Genomic DNA, 21,594 nt, shown 5'->3' on the forward strand with positions numbered 1-21,594 from the left:
TGGTTTCGCAGGGCTAAGAGCCGGCAGAACTGCTTCAAAATCCAGGCTATACATTTTGTTTCTGTTTTCAGTGCTCGAAGGGCTGTAGGATCATCTTATTACCTGTAGTTATTTTCCTATGGTATTTTCTGGCTGGTAGTAAAGGGCTGGTTCCTGGTGAGTTGAGCTTATGTAATGTTGATCGCTTCTTTCTGCTATGTGTCAGTTTTCAGGAAAGGTGAGCACTTCAGAAAAACAAGATGGAGGAGGTGGATAGACCTTGGCTTGGAGGCCCATGGAAGGCATAGCCCCTCAGTCATACTTAGGTTTGGAGGAGGTTGATGATAACAAGGGATCCATTCCACAATGGTCACATTTTCCTGAGGAACAAAAAGCCCCTGAGACTTAAAATCCAAAGATGCTTGTTTACTCTTAAATCCATGGCTAAAGGACTAACATTTCTCTCAGATGGAGAAGGGTATTTAAAAATAAAATTGTAAATCGTCCACTTTGCCATGAAGTTAATGCTCTTCATGTGAGGAGTTCAAGTCTCAGACTGAGTCTTGAAATGGTGACCCATCTTGTTTTTGCTACTTGGTCTCGGACTTTGTAAGTTGATGGTGGTTTCAGTGGCTAAGTAGAAGCACATTTGGAAGTGGGGGGGATTGTTCTGATGCGATTCAAGGAATGTTCAGTTTTCAGAGGTTATTGTGCACATGTGTGTTTTAAGCAGCATCTACGCCCAACCATGGCATTGCTACAATTAATCTTCATACAGAACAGATCTAGTTGTGTCAATCCCTTGTTCTAAAACCTTTTATGGATCCCGGGATCCCAATTATCCTACAACAGTAACTCTAAACTCTTTAGTAGAGTGACTAAAAGCTATTCAAAGCCTTTCCTTTTTAGCTTCTTCTTCCTGCCCAAAGGCTCCTCATTGTTCTCCCTTCTGATTTTTTGCTCATGGATTTACATTCTCCAGGAATTCCCTTTGCCTGGAAAGTCCCACTTGATTCTTGATGGTCCACTTCAACTGGAACTTTCTCTGGGAGAATTTACCCAATTCTATGCAGGAAAAAGAAATCATTTCAACTTGTCTGCTTCCATGGTACTTTGAACTTACTTTGAAAAATTTTTATTAAAATATTATCAGCAACCAAACGTAGTGAGTTCCTTACCAGTCATATTGGTGGTAGAGGACCTACCTGCATCCTTGTGCCCAGTCCAGTGTCTGAAACATATAGTAGACACGTGTTAATGTTTCCTTAATAAATGGGCAAGTGATGAATGAATAAAGTACTGGTGGACTCCAATTTATGCACAGAGTTTTTTCCCCAAGGGTTCCATTTGAAAAATATCTATTTGGACTCAAGATTTCATTTTCACGGGGCGCCTGGGTGGCTCAGTGGGTTAAGCCTCTGCCTCCAGCTCAGGTCATGATCTCAAGATCCTTGAATCAAGCCCCATGTTGAGCTCTCTGCTTGGCGGGGAGCCTGCTTCCTCCTCTCTCTGCCTGCCTCTCTGCCTACTTGTGATCTCTGTCTGTCACATAAATAAATAAAATCTTAAAAAAAAAAAACCTCAACATTAAAAAAAAATTTCATTTTCACGCGTAAGTAACAACACTACAAAATATAATTTGCTTTCTAGACCAGCCCACACATTTTATTTAATTCCTATAATAGATGAAATTTGTGCTTTTGAAATGATAAAGTGAAAGCAAAGCAAAACAAAAAATGGAATCACCTTTTTCTTTTGAAAAAATAAAAGGTACACTTGAGTTTAAAGATAATAGAAATAGTTCTAATGGATACACATTTTTCACAATTGTTTTTTATATTATACTATAAAATCTGTAATCTATCAAATCCCAGTGGGAGGTCCTGGGTTTGTCTGAGAGGAGTAATAATGGAGTTAAATTTAGAGATTCTGCTGCCGGTGGATGGGCAATCATTTTAATTAATCAAACAAAATAGGAATACTAATTTTGGATATTTAATAATTATCTTGAGTGCTAGTGCTTGAAGGAAGTTGGATTTAATTAAAGGAGAATGCAGAGGTGGATGGAAAAGAAGAAATTCAGAGGGACATCTTTTCTCATGTTACTGATTTTTTACTTTATGGATTTTCCTTTAATCTCATTTGGGCACTTAAGCCAAACCCAAAGATTCTTCTGGAAAAAAAATGGTCTTACTCTATGGTTATTTCTGCTGCCTGACCCAAAGAAGGGGATTGCTCTCCATTTGAACTGAAATACAATTGGGCTTCATTTCACTTTCAGAGCAGTGATGGCTCTGGCACTTGTGTGCTTCTACTGTTTGGCACATAGATAATTTTTCAATCAAGGAACCATTGTGCTTGTGTTTTAGTCACCAGCGGGGGACCCCAAACTCAAATTGTTCCTGATGTAGCATCTCTTAGAAGACTAGAAGAGCAAGCATTGATATTTAAGAGTAAGAGTCTACTCAGTTTTCTAAATCTTCCATGCATTTTTATCAAATCCTATGACCAGAGCTTACCTATCCCATTCACTTGACAACACATTTTTGTTATGTTGTCTTCATCAAACCGTGCTCTAATGCAGTGCCCTAGATTTTCCTGAGTCAACATAAAAGAGATAGGATGCGTGGAGTATATCGTGACATTTTTTGTTACGTATTTCAGTATTTCTTACATGAAGATCTCCATAAATTCATTTTTGCTTTTACTGCTTTAAAAAGTGTGCCTCTTGTGATTAACTTGTTTCTTCTGTTAGAAGAAAGGAGACTAAGAAATCACCATGTTTCCCAGTTTGGCCTGTCACTCAAGAAGCTCAGAGCTAAATCTGATGCTTAGTTGTCCCCTGGTCAAGGTCTTCTTATGACATAGTTCGCATCCTTTTATGCATCTATCATTCCATACCCTTTAACTAAGTTAACTCAAATTCATTATGGAAATAGATTGAATTACCTTCATTTTGTATAGTTTTTACTCTTTTTAGACATGTAGTTAAATATTTATAAATCTCTATCTTGTAACTTCAGTTTAATATTTTAAGCCAACAATTTTTCCAGGTGTTTTTTTGTTTTTTTTTCTTTTGTGTGTGTGTGTGTGTGTGTGTGTGTGTGTGTGTGTGTATGTGGTTCCTAGAAACATTGGAATACTGTTTTTATAATCTCTATGGATAAAATAAACTCACCCTAAATGTTACATTTCTTGAAAAACTAAGGAGTCATGTCTGAATAATTTTGAAAATAGATATTGAAGATCAAACATGGGTATTTTTTTCAATACATATATTACAAATGAATACCAAGTTTTCCCTTGGGGATATTTCTGAGAAACAGAAAACTTTCTTTTTGTTACAGATGAAACCTGTCAGTAAATTGAGACTTAGCTCCATAATTCAGGTTGTTTTCTGCCCACCACATTGAGTTTTCAGAAAACAAAGTAGTTTTTCAAGTTTCCTGGTGGGATGAAAATAGCTGTCATTTTGTCTTGAAAGTTTTTTTTTTCCTTTCTTTGAGTCTCACAGACTCTCATAATGATAGTCACTCTAATGAATTAAGTACCTACTAAGTACTCCACGAGATTCTTTTACATATATGACTTGTAATTCTTGAAGTAGTTAGAAGTCATGAGTAATTCCAGTAATAATATCTGTTCTCTCTAATTCAGATATTATTATTCCCATAACATGAGAAGATGTTAGGCTTGGAGAGATAAAGAAACTCACCTAAGATAACTTAGAAGTGATAGAGAGTTAAGAGCAAAAACCATGTCTGCCTAAGTCCGGATAGCTGGCTATTTTTACTATATTATCTCCCTCTTGGTCTTCTTCTCTTCAGTTGTTAATTTTAAAGTCATAAAAATCAGGGCGCCTGGGTGGCTCAGTTGGTTGAGCAACTGCCTTCGGCTCAGGTCACGGTCCTGGAGTCTCGGGATCGAGTCCCCCATCGGGCTCCCGGCTCCATGGGGAGTCTGCTTCTCCCTCTGACCTTCTCGCCTCTCATGTTCTCTCTCACTGTCTCTCTTCCAAATAAATAAATAAAATCTAAAAACAAAAAAAGTCATAAAAATCTGTGTGTTTTAGAAGTTTGATGTACAGTACAGACCCTGGTCTCAACATGGTCTCCATGAACTGGCTTTGGAAATTTCTTATGGCTTTTTTCAGGTGACAGTATTCTTGTGCTGATTTGGCACCCCTGGGGTTGGTTACCACTACGAAGGTTGTCCTATGAGAAAAGAGACTCTAGCAACCTCAGACTGTTAATTGAATCAATCTGTAGTGATCAAACTGATCAGAGAATTTTCTGATGAGAAGTAAATAGAAAAGGTATGTTCCACGAGGTTTCAGTTATCTGTCCCCAGGACTTAATTCCCATATATGGAACGTATATTTCTGGAACTCTGTGACCAAGAGGTGAAGGTGGAGAAAGGGGAAGATGCAAGTGGTCTGAGGGCTAGAGACCCAACTTAGGAAAGCTGAAATGTAGCAGGAGAGGGTGACTTTTCTGGAGGGAGCAACTATGAAGGGGAGAAAAGTTGAGTTGGTGGTATTACTCACTGGGCACACAAAAGTGAAATGAGCAACAAAGGAAGTGATTCCCAAGCCAGTCTTCCTCAAGGAAGGACATTCACTATAGGAATTGTTGAACTGCATCTCACTTCTCTTTGCAAGACTCAAAAAGGACTTCTCCATTCTTCTTGAGGGGTCATCTTTGATTGTATCATTGTTTCCCACACAATGATTTGAAAATGTCTCATATGAAGGAACCTGTAGCAAGAAAAGATGAGCCAGAGAAGTTGAGAGAGCCTGATGTTATCTTGTTGCACTATGTTTCATAAACCTAGAATTTAGCTACATGAGTACCACCTTCAGAGTTTCATTTGGTATCCAAATCCTATTATGGTTTAACTGTTACTATAAAATATTCAATGCAGTGTTGAGATTTTATATAAAGGCATCTATGGGTATACAAAAGCCCTCTGCCTTCTCACAATTGTGATTTGCTGATTAATAACTTCATCTTTTGGTAACAACTTACAATTTCATCATGGAATAACTTTTCTGTATCTTTGGGTTTAGGTTCAAGTTGGCAGATTCCATGGTGGAACATTGGGTTTTGGTCCCTAAAGACAGGCAAAAGCCACAAGGAATTGTCTGGTTGAGGAGTTCTGAGAACTTCTACACAACAGATGGGACTGCCAGAAAGGATAGATGGGAGAAGGAACATAGTAAGGTCATAGGATAACCTGATATCCTCAGAAGGCAAGGAAATAAGAGAAAGAGCAAATCCAGAGACAACACTGGGAACTAGACGCCAGTGGAAGGGAGGCTGTGTATGGTGTGGCAACTGAACATTTGGTGTTTGTCTAATAATAACAATTATTGAAGCCTTACTATGTGCTTAATTATGCCAAACCCTTGTCATGGGTCATTATCCCTTTTAATCCTCACAGCTCCCATGTGGGCAGGCCCTATTATTATCGCTCTTTTATAGATGGGAAAACTGAAACTTGGAGAGGCTTAATAACTTTTACCAAATCACACAGCTAAGTAGTAGATCTGGGATTCAAAACTGAAACATCTCACTCTAAGGCAACAATTTTTGTCATTATGCTCTAGAATTAGGCCTCTGTTCCAACATGGCCAAATGTTCAGTTGCCACACCATACACAGCCTCCCTTCCACTGGCGTCTAGTTCCCAGTGTTGTCTCTGATGTGCACAAACCTTGTGACCTTGGGCAAGTTGTATTAATCTTCTTGAACCAGATTTCCTCTCTGTGAATACGGGCATTTAATAATACCCACTTCAAAACGTTATCATGGTTTTTTAATTTATGGAGTGGGAAACACTTGTAAAGAGACTGGAAATGTATCTGGCAACTGATATCAATGCATGTTAACAGTTATTATTATTAAATTAAATGATGAACATGGGACTCCTGAGCAGTATTTTTCAAGCAGGGGTTATTGATCGATCAGTGTTCATGAAATCAAATTCTTTTTAAATTAAAAAGAATAGAAAAAGATGCAATGGAATGGAATGGGGAAAAAAAATCAGGTTTTGTCATATATAGTAAAAGGGAGAATTGTATCATACGTTTTAATGTCCGTTTTGTGTATACATGCATCTCACACATTGGGTAAAAATGAAAAAAAAATATGTTTCTGATTATTAACTGTCCAAAAAAAGGTATTTTAAAAAATCATTTAAAGTAACATTTTTCAAAGTATGGTTCAGGAACCAGTAGTGTCAGTTTCACTGGGAACTTGTTAGAAATGCAAATTATTGAGCCCCACCTGCACCCATTCATGTATGTTTTAACAAGCCCTCCAGGTGATTAAGGACAATTATGTATTCAAAAGTGGTATTTGGAATTCATGAAAAAATTAGGTAAGGCTATATGTAAATTATTTAAGACTGCTTAAGAGCACATGTTGTATTATATTGACTAAGAATTTAAATTTTCCGTAGAATGCCAGCTTGTGCTGTGTGACTTGTTTTCTGTACCTGTTTCCCCAATTTTTTCTGTGCTGCCTGCTCACAGCACAGGTGTGTAAGTCCCATATATCCTGTGCTTTCTTCTAGCTCTATAAGATTAAAAGTTAAAATTCTTTGTAAGTAGCTCTGAGCCCTGAATATCTAGGTTGTGTTCAGTTTGAACTGTTTTAATGATAGTAGTCCAGATGCCTAACAGCTGCAAAATTAGGAATTAAATTAAAAGTCCATAAAACTGCACTCAATATTTTACTAATGGAGATATTTATTTTGAAAAGCACATGCAAATGAGAAGACACTGATGATCTCCTTAATGTAAAACTAATACTGATGATAAAAAACCCTTTTGGCAAAAATGAAAGTGATATAAATTTTTATCCTAGAATATTTTCCCCCTCTAAGGAAACAGTGAAGGTGTTTAAGATATTTATGTATTGTATGACATTACTGTTAAGAGAGAGTGAATGCTATTGCATTGACTGGTCTTTCTTCATTATGGTGTTTAATGTAATTTATTGTTGTATTTGGTTTTCAGTCAGAGGGTGTGTTTGCTCTAAGACTTAAAAATATATGAAGACACAGCATCCAAATTCACTAGAAAAGACTTGAGGACTTTCTTTGACACAAAAAGAAAAGAGGGGGAGCTCCTGGGTGGCTCAGTCAGTTAAGTGTCTGCCTTTGGCTCAGGTCATGATCCAGAAGTCCTGGGATCCAGCCCCCCATAGGGCTCCCTGCTCAGTCAGGAGGCCTGCTTCTCCCTTGTCCTCTGACCCTCCCTGGCGCTTTTGCTCTCTCTGTCTCTCCCTCTTGCTCTCATTCTGAAATAGATAAATAAAAGCTTCTGAAGAAACAAATATTCCTTTGGATTTTTAAAAAGTAGTTTTTCAGTGGGTACCTATTAGCATTTTAAGTGTTTAGTGATGTGTGAAAATATTTTTCGGGACAAAAGTGTCAGGAAGAATGAAAGTTTCCTTTCTGGCTCACCACAGGTGAAATTTCATGTTTCACAGCAGCTGGAGAGGTATTTCCAAAGATCCTGTCCTGCTTTGCATTCTGTGGTTGGAGAGGAGTGGAAGTGGACGAAAAGGAGGAGGTTGTGGGCTGGATCCTGCTTCTGGTAGTAATTAGCATCTGTGAACTCAGGCAAATCATGTCGTTCTTCTGGACTTTAGTCTCCTTCTCAGTAAAATAAAGGGCTTGTAATAAATACTTTCTAAGGTTGATCCAGCCCTGAAGAAGTTTCTGTTGCTAAACAGTCATGTGTTCCTTTTGAGCAGTTTTGGTAAGAATATGGCTACATGTCTATATTGGCAGGGCTTAAAAGTATGTTTGACATTATAGAGGAGTGAGGATCTGGAAGCCTTACAGATTTATTACTTGACAAAATTTAGCTTGACCTTGACCTTGACACATTTCATATACCAAGGAGTTAGTTTTCATCAGCTGTGGGGTTGGGGGTATAGGTGATACCACTCACCAGGTGGCATTTGAGAATGTCTGAGGGTGTTCTCCGTCATCCTAAAGATGGGGTGAATTGGTATTTAGTGCCCAGGGGTCAAAAGTGCCACACATCTTGTAATGTGTGGGCCAATCCCTCACTACAAAGAAGCTTTCCTCCCAGGATGGCAAGAACATTCCCATCAGGAACCAGCAAATAAGTTAAAGGATTCATCGTTAACTCCATTATTTTATGAAATCATCTGGGAAATTGGAAATGAATTTGTTGTACACTTTCTGTGGGTTCAGTGCCACAAATGCAAACAATATCTATTCTTGGATGACAACTGGTGTTTGTGATGCATGGGAGAGAATAGCCTCCAGCTCCCTGCACTATATATTGACTATGCAGTAAGAAAAGCAGTGAGAAAGCCCAGCTTTGTTAGTATGGTGTGCAAATATAACTTGAAAACATACTAGGAATAGTTGCTTTGAGTATGAAGTTGCTAGTTTCCTCATGACAGCCATATTTTTTAATGAAATGGCTTATAGAAGTTTCCATTCAATACAAGTAGACATTTCTTGGTTCCAAATAAATGTTCTGATGAAGGCAGTAAAGGCATAGATCTGATTCTTCATGATGAGAAATACCACCTGCCTAATAGTTCTATACATGACGTTACGTGACACGAGCACTTCTTACCCTCTGGCCGCTTCAGTCCTTGGGTTGGCCTCGCCGTATTCCAGGTCAGGTTAAGGATGGAATCCATTTAGCAAGAGTGACTCATCCAGGGCAACCTCCAGAACTTTGGTAACATTTTCAAATTTGATGTGAACTTTGCTTTGGAATCCCTTAAATCACAGGATCAGTTTATTAAAATTATTTCATCTTTTTAATCTTCTTGCACTTGTCAAGTCCCTGGTTTGTTAATGTGATCTGTATACTTTTAAATTAATGCTTTATCTTCAGTTCTTAGACACTGTGAATAGAGAAGGAGTTGGATGGATAAAACTGTTGTCAAGCAAACCGAAGCCAACTTGTTATTTTCCAGAAGTGAAAGGGAACCCCTGCTTTTCCTTTCTTTTGTCAACCTGGGACTTAATACCTATAGGAGAAGGGGGAAAGGGAAGTGAAGTTGAAATGTGTGACTTTTATTTTTTCCCATAAATATGGTAAAAAAAATTAGATTTCAGGAGAAGGCTAAAATTACAGAATCGAAAAAAAAATCTTTTTGGTTACCTTTCATGTTCATTATCCATGCTAGACCTCCATGATTAACAAAAGTTACATGATTAACAAAAGTTACATGCTACATTCCCCTTGGAATGAATTTTTTAAACATCAGAACAAAAACCCACTTAGCAAACAGCTATAACCATTCTACCTCAATTTGATATAGAAAATGAGTTTAAAGTGATGTAGATGATTTGGGGTTTGCCTCAGAATATAGAGTCAGGGATGCCTGGGTGGCTCAGTTGGTTAAGCAGCTGCCTTCAGCTCCAGTCATGATCCCACTGTCCTGGGATCGAGCCCCACATCAGGCTCCTTGCTCCTTCCCCCTTTCCCTCTACTTGCTCCTCTGCCTGCTTGTGTTCTCTCTCTCTCTGTCAAAGAAATAAAATTAAAAAAAAAAAAAAAAGATTACAGAGTCAGGACAAGGCAGATGAGGCTCTTGGGTTTTGGGGACCAGTTTCCCTACCCCACTGCCCTATTCCCCAGAGGCCCTTCTCACCTTGAGTTCTCTGAGACAACTAACTACAAATGCTAGCCTAAGGAAGCCAGTGCATATAATGAATTACTTCCTGTGTTCTGCAAGGAGAAAGGGACTAGTTAAATAACATCCGGCAAAATTGAGAAAAGAGTCACTCATGATTTTTGGTGTGGACTTGTGGCTGAGAAAAGAACAAGTGAATATGTAATTCTAATTTTAAAAAGCATTTTTACTGAGCCCACATTCACCCCTAAAGGCGGATGAAAAATGTACCTCGTTAAAATCAAGGTGTAACTTATAATATTTTCTGGTTTTAGTTACATTTTAAAACTAATTCTTTGTGATGATATTAATTACACGGAACCCATTTAATATGAATATTCTCAACACACGGTAGAGTCTCATTCGATTCAGTCTTCAAACCACACTACAGTTGCATATTCTTCTCTTATATTATGCTGTTCATATTTTTGAGGAACAGTGACATAAGTAAGCTGGTGATATTAAATAGCTAAAGGATTTCATGCAGCAAACAAAACCAAGAATTAACAAAAAACTGGTTAATCTCTTTAAGTGCTGCCTTACGGAGTCAGATAATCACAGAAGGTGAGAAAATGGGATGGGGGAGCTGGAGAAGAGGCTTCAGCTCAGGGCAGCTGCTGTGGAAAGCTGAGAAACAGGGAGCCTTCTTTCTGTGCCTTGCTTTTATTATCTCTCTGTTTGCGGTCCCATCCTCTCCTGTTTAATTTGTGGAACATTCCAGGGAGTATCCTTAGCTTCCCTGTCGTGAGTCTGTGACCAGGGCTTGAAGGCTCTGAAGGACTCCTTCGGAAACAGGGGAGGACAAATAGAGCAAGCTGGCTGGGTAGCCCTTGGCTCAGCTGCTTGAGATGGACTTTTCCGTGGGAGCAGGTGAGACCTTTGTGCCACTGAGCCGTGGGGTACCAATGCCCGCTTCCTCATGCAGCTTTGCAGTTAGTCCTAAAGAGTGTAGAAGGCCATCTCAGAGAAGTGGGGGTTACTGCTGTATCTCAAAAGAGAGAATGCACTAAATGCTTGGACTTCCTTCACCCCTTTGCATGAGGCTCTGTGGTATTACATCTGGGACTTTGCTTCTAATATATTTATTTTCAAGCAAGAATAGCATATTAGTGACTAGGGATAGTTCTTATTTGTTTCGCAAAGAACCCTCTGAACAAATGCATAACAATAATAACAGTGGCATACTTTTTGCCGCTGTTTTCTGTTTGTTTGATGGAATAAAGGTTTTGTTAATGTCTTAGAGCCACTAAATAAAACAAAATTATATTGAACTATTTGGTGGAAATGCCAAGCAATTAGTGCAAGGTATCATTAATGAGCTGTATTATTAATGTGAAATGCTAACCTAATTCAGAAAGAGTAAATGATATGTAAAGGTCGTATTACCATGAGCCTGGAAGGGGCAGAGAGGGAGGGTAGGTGTAAAGAGACAGAGAATAAGTAAATACACATGTGAGGTTAAGGTGGAACGGATTGGAACTGCTGGTGATGTTTCCTAGGAGTCTGGGACGTGCTGAGTTAGAGTTGGTGCTGCTGTTCGTCAAGGTTGTCAGGGAACAGACTGCTTAAGGGATTGGAGATTGATTCCTGATACCAGTGTTGGCCCATAAATGGTAACCAGAATAATTAGGACTGTGTTTATAGACTTGGGGACAGGCAGCAAAAGCCCCTGGTAACTTAATTCCAATGGACCAAGTTAAATTTTTATCTTAAATCTGAGTTTTGAGTTGGAACAAAGGTATTAGCTGGTTTTTCTTGAGCTGGTAGTTCCTTCACCTTGCGGCTTTCTGTTATGCCATCGTAAAGTTTCCAGAGAACTCTCTTTGGAATGCATTCACATAGGAATCCCTCCATCTGCCTGCTTTCTGAAGGACTGAATTTGGTGCCATGGGTGATTTTAATCAGAGGCAGGGAAGCACTATTATTTTTTGACTTTATTAAGAACTGTAGTAAACAATTCAGCCATAGGATGTTTGTTTGGCAGTTTTGGGGAAGTTATTAACCTGGCAGCCCAACTCCTCCAATAGTACCCTCACCCCTGTTGTCTGGGTATAGCAATCTGTTTATGGTAAATAGGGGGCCACTAACTAGGAGTCGACAGCTTATTGAAAACATTTTTTTTTTTTTTCAAAATGAAACTCGTGTGACGTGATAGTATAAAATTCTTTATTACTGTGTAACTTATTAATGAATTTTTCCCCATAGAGATCATCTGATAGAATTTGGAGTCTCATATTTTAATCTTTATGTTTTTAGTCCATCCCAACCCAAATGCTTCTTTCTGCAGACTACAGTTTACCTTTTGTTAATAGATTTGTTTATTTTAACACTTCTGATATTCAAGCATGGTTGACTTATTTTTTCATTTATGAGTGGTATTTATAAGATTTGGTACAAGACTTGGTATTCTGGGTTGATCAATTATCCTATTATCCTTGCTTTATTCTCTTCAAGGTTTTGACTAAATTGGGCATGATATTAAATGTCTTATGCTTTATCACATAAAACAATGCTTTCTTAGACTAATTTTAAGTTCATAATGTTCTCATAATTAATGACTTTTTGGATTATAATTGTTTATTTTTTAGTTTATTGATGGTTAGTATGGTACATTTCTTCCATTTAAAGTGAAGCTTTAGGAAAAAACAGTTTTGTTCTCTCTCATTTCTTCTATTTTTTTTCCTGTTTAACTATAAATATCAGATTTATAAATTATGGCACAAAAAAAGAAATGGAAACCCATCTCTTCTGCTATTAACTGCCACTTACTGATCTGTGACTTTTTTACTCATTTAATATTAATAAGTCAACCAGGCTCTATTTCAGTTCAGATGTTATCTAGAGATCACCAGGACTCCTGGAATCTGTTCACACCCACATGGCTGTGTGGAAACCAGACTGATGAGGGCAGTGGTGGTGGGCAAGGGTCCCGAGAGGAATTCTGAGTGGGTTAGGTACTTCGGGGTCTTGGAAGCACTGGTTTTCATCTGCACTTTGGCTATGACTCTAGGCTTGCTTCTTGGTTCAAGGAAGACCCTGGCCAGAGTGCGTTGCCAACTAGCAGACCAAGTACTTTGTCTTGTGATGGCAGCCTTCAACACCTCTGGGTGTCCCTAAGGCCATTTCAAAAGAATGAACCTTAAAGTTCCCTTAGAAGTTTCAGCTATCTCACACTACAAGTTCTAGCACGTTTGACATTGTGCTGAACAGATGACAGTCCCACATCAACAGCCCTTTCCTCTTGCTTCAAAGGAAAGAAAAGAGAGAGGCAATCCAAGAAATAGATTCTTAACTGTAGCAAACTGGTGGTTCCCAGAAGGGAAGTGGGTGGGTGGGGGTGCATAAAATAGGTGATGGGGATTAAGGAGGGCACTGGTGATGAGTACTGAGTATTGAATGGAAGTGTTGAATCACTACATTGTACAACTGAAACTTATATAACACTGTATGTTAACTCTACTGGAATGAAAATAGAAAGTTAAGGGAAAAACAATAAATGATACAAGATTACTTTTTATTTCCAAATATCTTCCATATTGATCTAAGTCTCTCACAAATGAAACAAAATAATAGAAAACAGCCTTTCCCCCTCAGGTTTTTCTGAGTATAATAAGGAAATTTCATGAGAAGCCTCAAGATAAGGAGAGACCTAAGCCAAAAATAGACACTGCACCTGACAAGCCATTTTGTCTTTCCAGAAGATGAGACCTGTAAACTGTAGGGTATCACAGTCTCTTTCCCTGCTTTGTTTCTGGGTTTCAGTGAAGAGGGAAGGGAGTTAGAAGGGATGGAGGGGTTGATAAGAGATGCTGAAAAAAAGAAATAGCCCAAATCAAGTAGTAACTGAGTACTTATTGTTATTAGTCTAGAATGATCAGATATGAAGGCAAATTGACGTCTATTAGAATGTCAATTATTTAAAAAGATTTTATTTATTTATTAGACAGAGATCACAAGTAGGCAGAGAAGTAGGCAGAGAAGCAGGCAGAGAGAGAGAGGAGGAAGCAGGCTCCCTGCTGAGCAGATGATCCCAAAACCCTGGCTGGGATCATGACCTGAGCTGAAGGCAGAGGCTTTAACCCACTGAGCCACCCAGGTGCCCCAGAATGTTGCTTTTTAATAGTGTGTCTGAATTTAGTGCCCCATAACATGATAGGTTTTACAAGCATTTCTCATGCTCAGATAAAGGTATGATAGCGACTCAGTGCTCGGGTTTCTCTCCTTAGCTGTAAGTGGTGAATGTCAGCGTTATTTCTCTTGGCTGGAGAAAGAAAATTTTAATCCTTTAATAGTACTGCTTATTTTATATATGTTTGCATCTCATTTTGATTTGGTAGCTTCTAAACCCTGGGGAATGTCTGAAGTAGTTAGACTACTGTTATTCCTGTCGTGAGATTCTTATCTTTTATTTTAAATAGCAGAGTGAACTCTTTCTTTAGTGAATGCATTTTCCACCATTAGTCACACTTAGTGGTTACAAAGTTCTGTTTTCTTCTATACAGATGCCAGCATTTTTGTAACTTCTTGCCTAATGGAGGGTGTATGTTGAAAGTTACTGGGAGCCATGAAAAGGAAGAGACTACAGGTGTTTATTTACTGTGGGTAAATAAGAGAGTCATTGATATGGTATCATCACCCTCGTCTGCAGGAATTTAGAAGGCTTTTGGTTGCATGTGCCTGGCTGGCTTAGCAGATGAAAAACAAGACCAGCTTGTGCATATCACCAGCGACAGGGCCACCAAGCAGCAGAAATAAGACCATCACAACCACTGTTGATTTGTGCATGGGAATCCTTGGTATGGTGGGAATGTTTATTTGTTTACTTTTCATAACCTAAAGTAAAGAACTCCTTCCTTGAAGAAATCTATCTCCCCTCTGGCTTTTGAGAAGATTGTAATCTTTTGCATGATTTGTTGATCACCTTTTGACCATAAGCATATGTCATGTCGTATTAGACAGGTTTCAAGGTCAACAACAGATAAATAAAAATGGCACACCACAATGTGAAGGCAAGCATACTTCAGCTCCAGGGTATATTCAGTTGTAATAATAAACAAGCGTAACCTTAGGTGCTCCATGGTTCATCACATTTTTCTGTGAATTTTGCAGACTCCTAGCTATAGACATTAGCTCCCATATTTTTGTCACAATTGGAAGGCCTTTAGGAAAATTGATATTACCCTGTGTCTTTGGTGGAAGTTTATTCTTTCTGGGAAAAGTCTAACCTACAAAACAGAGGGATGAATATGAGACTTATGGATGGAAAAAGAAGGAATGAAGTCGTTTTCTAAAGTTCAGAAGTGGGGGCGCCTGGGTGGCTCAGTGGGTTAAAGCCTCTGCCTTCAGCTCAGGTCATGATCCCAGGGTCCTGGGATCGAGCCCCGCATTGGGCTCTCTGTTCAGCAGGGAGCCTGCTTCCTCCTTTCTTTCTGCCTGCCTCTCTGCCTGCTTGTGATCTCTCTCTCTCTCTCTCTGTCAAATAAATAAATAAATAAAATCTTAAAAAAAAAAAAGATTTAAAGTTCAGAAGTGGACAAGGAAGGAAGTCCTCTCAGGCAAAGGTAAACCCACGTGCAGAGAAATAATGCTGTGATGACAATATTAGGAGAATTCTGGTGAATGCCCAGGAGTTTAGGATGAATTTGGACACTCTGGATTAAAAGGAAGGAAAGGAGTGAAGACATGTGAAAGGGTTGAAAGAACTAAACTTGGTGACTAATGAATGGAAGGAGGTTAGTGAGAAGGAGATTGGAAAGACCCTCCCCAGCTGAGCTTATTAGTCATGGATGTTAGTGACTACCTCTTGCTCTGCCCCATCCATTTCTGAATAGCCCGATCAGGGTATTAAATCATGTGCTTTTGTGCAGCCTAAAAATACAGTTTCATGCCTCAGCTCTGTCAGTCATAAGAGCAACTTTGGAGAAATGACTTCTGTGGGTATTAAATCCTGGAAAAGAACATTTACTTCTCAGAGATTTTTTAAATTAGCAATAATCGCGCCTTGGATAAACCTCATTGGCTACGATACTGCCACTGAAGGAGAGAAGTCATTTTGGAATAATTATATACATGCAAAATGCATTGTTGCCTACTGCTATTCATTGTCAGCAGTAAAAATATGTATTTGCAAAAGCAGTTGCATTATGCCAAATTAAGAAACACAACACCGTGTCCCCAGTTTTTTAGTTATACTGTTGGAGCAGTCGCTGCACACATCGTAGCTTTGCCATACACTTGGGTCTCCCCCAGCATTCCAATCCCTATTTCATCTTTTTAATTTCTAATCTAAACAAGAAGTAGTTATGGTTGAGTTCCTTTTCCTCTTAAGTTGGTTAATGAAAAGTGTGCATTCCTTTTATCCAAGTAAAATAAATGCACAAGCCATGAGGCAGACTAATAGTTTGTTTTCTTTTCTTTGGTGACAGGAACAAGAAGATTTTTGTGAGGAAACAAAATACTTGTTCGCAAAGAATCAGTGTTAATGTGTCAAAGGTGACTAACATTTTGAATCTCATCCAGACCCCTACTATAGGGGAACCAAGGACATGGTAAAATAATGGCCATCTTGAATACCTGGGTTGGCTTTCCAGACTAGATTTCCATCTGGCGTGTACCCTAGTGATCTGGGCCAGGTCTCACTCAAGTTTTGCAGACAAAACCTTGCTCCTTTAACCCCACACTAGACAGAAAACAGCCAAATGGGTTGTTTTGTTATTTTCTCTATGACCTGCTTACTTTGGTATTCTGAGTTTTTCAGTTTTACTAATGGGAAAAGGAAGAGCACTTTAGAACAGAGTGATTCTGCACCATGTTTCTGGGATGAGCCTTATGCTGAACCATTAAGGGAGCGAGAGTCCACTTCCCCAAGAGGAGAAATCCATAGTCCTGATGCACTATCCTGGCCATAAGGGAATGAAAAGAACAAAGAGAGTCTTTCTCCTCTAAAGCCTAGGGAAAAATTAGAATCTTTAGAAATAAAGATTTATTTAGGTCCTGGAATCTACCTTCTAACAAATTTCTCATGTGAGTCTGTGTACATGAAAGTTTTAAAATATTTACTCAAATGTTTACCTCTGACTATGGTCCTTTTATGAAAAAAAAAAATGCAGACATGTATAACTAATAGGCACTTATATACATTCTAAAAAAATGAAAAGACCTCAAAGAGGTCACATGGCTTTTATGTGGGAGAGAAACACCTGAAAGTCTAGAAAGCCTTTATCACTCTTTCATTTCTTCTTTTCCTGCTGGTGATAGTGATGACTCAAGGTCATATGTGGAACCATGAAAAGTTAAGGTGCATTCTCGAGGGTTCCGGTTAAAGAGAGCTCCCACTTAGCTTTCACCCTTGACTGGACCCGGGGTGTGGCCCTTCCCTCACATTAGCTGCTATGACCATCTCCCATGATCACCTCTTCAGGGAGTCCCACTGAACAACAAAGTACAAACCAAAATAAGACAAAGAAACCTATGACTTATATTGTTGCTGAAGAAGAAATGTGGATAGAGACTGGTCCAGATCTGTGCTGTTTACTATGGTAGCCAAGATACTGAGCATTTGCCATGGTGCAAGTCCAATGAGGAACTGAGTTTTCAATTTGTTTCTGATTTTATTTAACTTATAGCTAAGTTTCAAAACATCTTTTTGTAATTATTAAAAATAATTTAAACTATTTTGGGGGAATAACTAGGTTTCTAGAAATCTTTTTGAACCATAAATTTTAAACTTAATTCCTAATACCAATCAAGTATTTCTGATAAAAATTGAGCCTCCAAATTGAGATGTGCTGTAAGCATAAAAAACACACTGGGTTTTTAAGACTTAGTAAAAATAATGTAAAATATCTCACTAATATTTTTATTTTTATTTTTTTTTATTTTTATTTTTTTTAAAGATTTTGTTTATTTATTTGACAGAGAGAAATCACAAGTAGATGGAGAGGCAGGCAGAGAGAGAGAGGGAAGCAGGCTCCCTGCTGAGCAGAGAGCCCGATGCGGGACTCGATCCCAGGACCCTGAGATCATGACCTGAGCCGAAGGCAGCGGCTTAACCCACTGAGCCACCCAGGCGCCCTCTCACTAATATTTTTAATGTTGTTTGTAGGCTGAAGTTGTTCATTTTTGGATACACTGGGTTTAAATACGTAATTAAAATCAATGTCACCTGTTTCTTTTTACTTTTACAATGTAGATAGTAGAAAATTTTATACATGGCTTTCATTGTATTTCTGTAGGACAGCACTGATTCAGATGTTTATGACAGCCCCATATTTCCATGGTATTGGGCACTGAGAAGTCTAGTGGTCCATGGTGTTAAATTTAACCATGGTTCCAATTGAGAATAAATGTATATTAGGTGATGACAGTAATTAATTATATGTCCTTAGACATGACTGCCCTATTACTAAGAATACAGATTGATAACTAGCGTACCTGGGTGGCTTAGTCCATTAGGCTCTTTTGGCTTAGGTCATGATCTCAGGGTCCTGGGTTCCCTGGGCTCCCCACATGGAGTCTGCTTGAGGATGTTCTCTCTGCCCCTTCCCTGGTGCACACATGCATGCACCACACACTCTCTCTGTGTGTAACATCAGTCAATCAATCAATCAATCTAAGGGGAAAAAAGAGAATACAGATTAATAACCAAATGGGAGTTCATGCCTATCTAATAGGTATCAACTAATTGAAACAACTAGGAATATATAGGGTGAGGATGGAATAAATGTTTACCAAAATCTATTTCATTTTATCCCAGATTTCCTTCCCACAACTTTTAAAGATTTTATTTATTTATTTGACAGAGAGCTCACAAGTAGGCAGAGAGGCAGAGAGAGAGTGGAGGAAGCAGACTCCCCGCCGAACAGAGAGCCCCATGCCGGGTTTGATCCCAGGACCCTGGGATCAAGACCTGAGCTGAAGGCAGAGGCTTTAACCCACTGAGCCACCCAGGGGCCCCTCTTCCCACAACTTTTAAAGAAATTTGTCTTCATCAAGATGAGCTAAGCAAAATATACCATTTCAATTATATCACATGATGCATATAAATCAAGTAATGAATATTTATGAATAATCAGTTCAGCTATGGAATGCTTATGGCCTCAAGAGAGCAATGGAAGAGCCCATAGGACTTCATTCTTCTGCATGTGGAACTTAGAAGTCTGGTATAATAGGTGGGAAACACATTTTAAAAACTGGAGGTATAGGGGTGCTTGGGTGGCTCAGTCAGTTAAGCATCTGACTTCTTGATTTCAGGTCAGCTTATGATCTTGGGGTCCTGGGATTGAGCCCATCAGGCTCCACACTCAGTGGAGAGTCTACTTAAGATTCCCTTTCTCTCCCTTTACCCCTCTACCCACTCGTACTCTCTCTCTAAAATAAATAAATATATCTTTAAAAAACTAAATAAAAATTGGAGATATAAAGGGACGTATATTGCATGGAACACTGGGTATTACACGTAAACAATGAATCTTGGAACACTACATCAAAAACTAATGACATACCATATGGTGACTAGCATAACATGATAATAAAAAAGGACATATATAATAAAGGACTAAATTGTAGATTCTAATTGTTTGGAAATTTAGGGGAAAACCAAACAATATGAACTGAGGTTTTGTAAAGTGAAGTCTATGCAGTGAGGATGGGTCTTGAAATTGGATGGTTGGATTTGTGTGACCCTGGGAGAGGGAGCTCCCAGAGATTTGCACATTGACATACTGAGCTTTCTTTTGGGTCATTGATCACTTCCCTTTGATCACTTGCTTACTTGCCTTTTTACTCACTGGGATATGAACTCCTTGAAGGACAATGATTGTTTCTTTTACCTTCTCTGTCCCAAAGCCTCTGGTGGCTGGCACATGGTAGGTATTCACTTATATTTATGAATATCATCAATATCTGAATGAATAAATGAGAGCATTCTCATGGAAAAGAGAGAATAAGCCAAGAAACAGTGGTGGGTATAATCATTTAGAGATATGGGTTGCAGAAGACTTTTATGTTTCTACTTTCTGAACTAAAAAAATAGAAGTGGTTCCTCACTTCTTCCAAGGAGATCTTCACACATTAGGATAAAGGACTTGATAAACTAATGTTTATCAATGTAATGCACTATTAAATCCCAGACTTCACTATTATTCACCCAGAGACAGATTCTTATTCATCTTTGCAATTGTCACATTGTTTATAAATGGATACTCAACAAATAGTTGTTTAATAAATGAGTCAAAGAATGCATGGGAGGTCCCTAGTCTTGCCACTTGTTATATTTCTGTTTTCCACCTGTATGGAAATGTGGTTAGCCCTCTTACTAGAAAAGTATCTAAACTCTGGTTAAACTTTGAGAAGCTTGGCGTCTTTGCTTATGAATAAAGTTCATATGTATAAGTCCGTAAGTCTTTTGCCTTTTCAGTGCCAGTAAAAGAAATTTCTTTTTTAATTAAAAAAAAAACTTTCTAAAAGTATTCTTTGGTCATTAGAATTGATTCAGATTTTTTAAAAAATGATTTTGTTTATCTGAGATAGAGTGAGAGACAGAGATATATAGAGAGAACATGAGAAGGAAAGAGAGGGAGAAGCAGGCTCTCCACCAAGCAAGGAGCCCAGTGTGGGGCTTGATGTGGGACTTGACCCTGAGATCATGACCTAAGCCAAAGGCAGATGCTTAACCAACTGAGCCACCCAGGCGTCCCAGATTGATTCAGCTTTTTAAAATTTATTTGACAGAGAGAGAGAGAGAGAGAGAGAGAGATTGAGATCAATCACAAGTAGGCAGAGAGGCAGGCAGAGAGAGAGGGGGAAGCAGGCTCCCCGCTGAGCAGAGAGCCTGATATGGGGCTTGATCCCAGGACCCTGGGATCATGACCTGAGCCAAAGGCAGAGGCTTAGCTTAATCCACTGAGCCACCCAGACACCCCTGATTCAGCTTTTTGAAGTTTCCAGATGTATGGCCTCAAGATTGAGTTTCCCACTGTATAGAAAGCGTATCTCAATTATGTGTACCCTCGCATTGCTCATGTGGTTCCTGTTACGCAAAGATAGGGAAAATATGAAATATCTTTCCTGAAATCCTGAACCAAATATACCCAAAGAAAATAATTTGGGGGCAACAAGGGCAAGGCTACCAATAAAGAAAATGCATTAAAAATGCTAACTTTTGAAAAAGACATACTATCTTAAGAGAGATTTGCAGGGGTACCTGGGTGGCTCAGTAGGTTAGAGCCTCTGCCTTCAGCTTAAGTTATGATCCCAGGGTCCTGGGATCGAGCCCTGCATTGGGCTCCCTGCTCGGTGGGGAGCCTGCTTTCTTTCCTCTCTCTCTGCCTGCTTGCCTACTTGTAATCTCAGTCTGTCAAATAAATAAATAAAATCTTCAAAAAAAAAAAAAAGAGATTTGCAGAAATGAGTGGTTTATTTTGAAGGTGGCAGGAGTGGTCTTCTATTCTGAAATTATAAGCTTTCAAAGATTATTTTTCTGTGATGTACACTTTCTGTATCTCACAGTCATATTTGCCAATTTTACCTCATAAAGCGGGGTGGGAGGGTGGGGAAGAGTGTTTCTCTGCTTGACTCCTAAGCATTTGACCTAAGGTTAAAGGTTTAGAAATGCTTGGTCACCACCAGTTAAAAGAGAAGTACAATATAGATCCTACAGATAAAGCTCCAGCATCCTGTCTCCGAGCTCCAAGCATTGATCTTTCGTAATACTCTTTCCTTCCATTCTTGCTGCTTTCACCCTTCCCCAGGCCCTTGCCATCTGATGCCTGAATTGTTGCATTTTGTACTACAATGTAATTTATCTGCCTTTAGCTTTTGCTGTAATTAAGTTTATCTTTCATATTGGTGCCACTTCAGTAAACCACTGCTTTCTTCCTATCTTTCTTCTCCCCACGAGAGTCTACACTGGCCACTTCTTGCTGGGACTTTCCGGTCAT

At 38.9% G+C, this 21,594-nt stretch overlaps 1 protein-coding gene and 1 non-coding gene across 3 annotated transcripts in view; one reads left to right on the forward strand and one right to left on the reverse strand.

The window, feature by feature from the left end:
- Nucleotides 1–21,594, forward strand: part of ARHGAP24 (Rho GTPase activating protein 24) — a 509,415-nt gene that overhangs the window by 3,403 nt on the left and 484,418 nt on the right. The window lies entirely within an intron of this gene.
- LOC116585372 lies at nucleotides 15,557–15,697 on the reverse strand. The gene has a single exon (XR_004283574.1). It is a non-coding gene; the product is annotated as a U4 spliceosomal RNA (small nuclear RNA).

The sequence above is a fragment of the Mustela erminea genome, chromosome 2 (assembly GCF_009829155.1).
Source record: "Mustela erminea isolate mMusErm1 chromosome 2, mMusErm1.Pri, whole genome shotgun sequence".
NCBI lineage: Eukaryota > Metazoa > Chordata > Mammalia > Carnivora > Mustelidae > Mustela > Mustela erminea.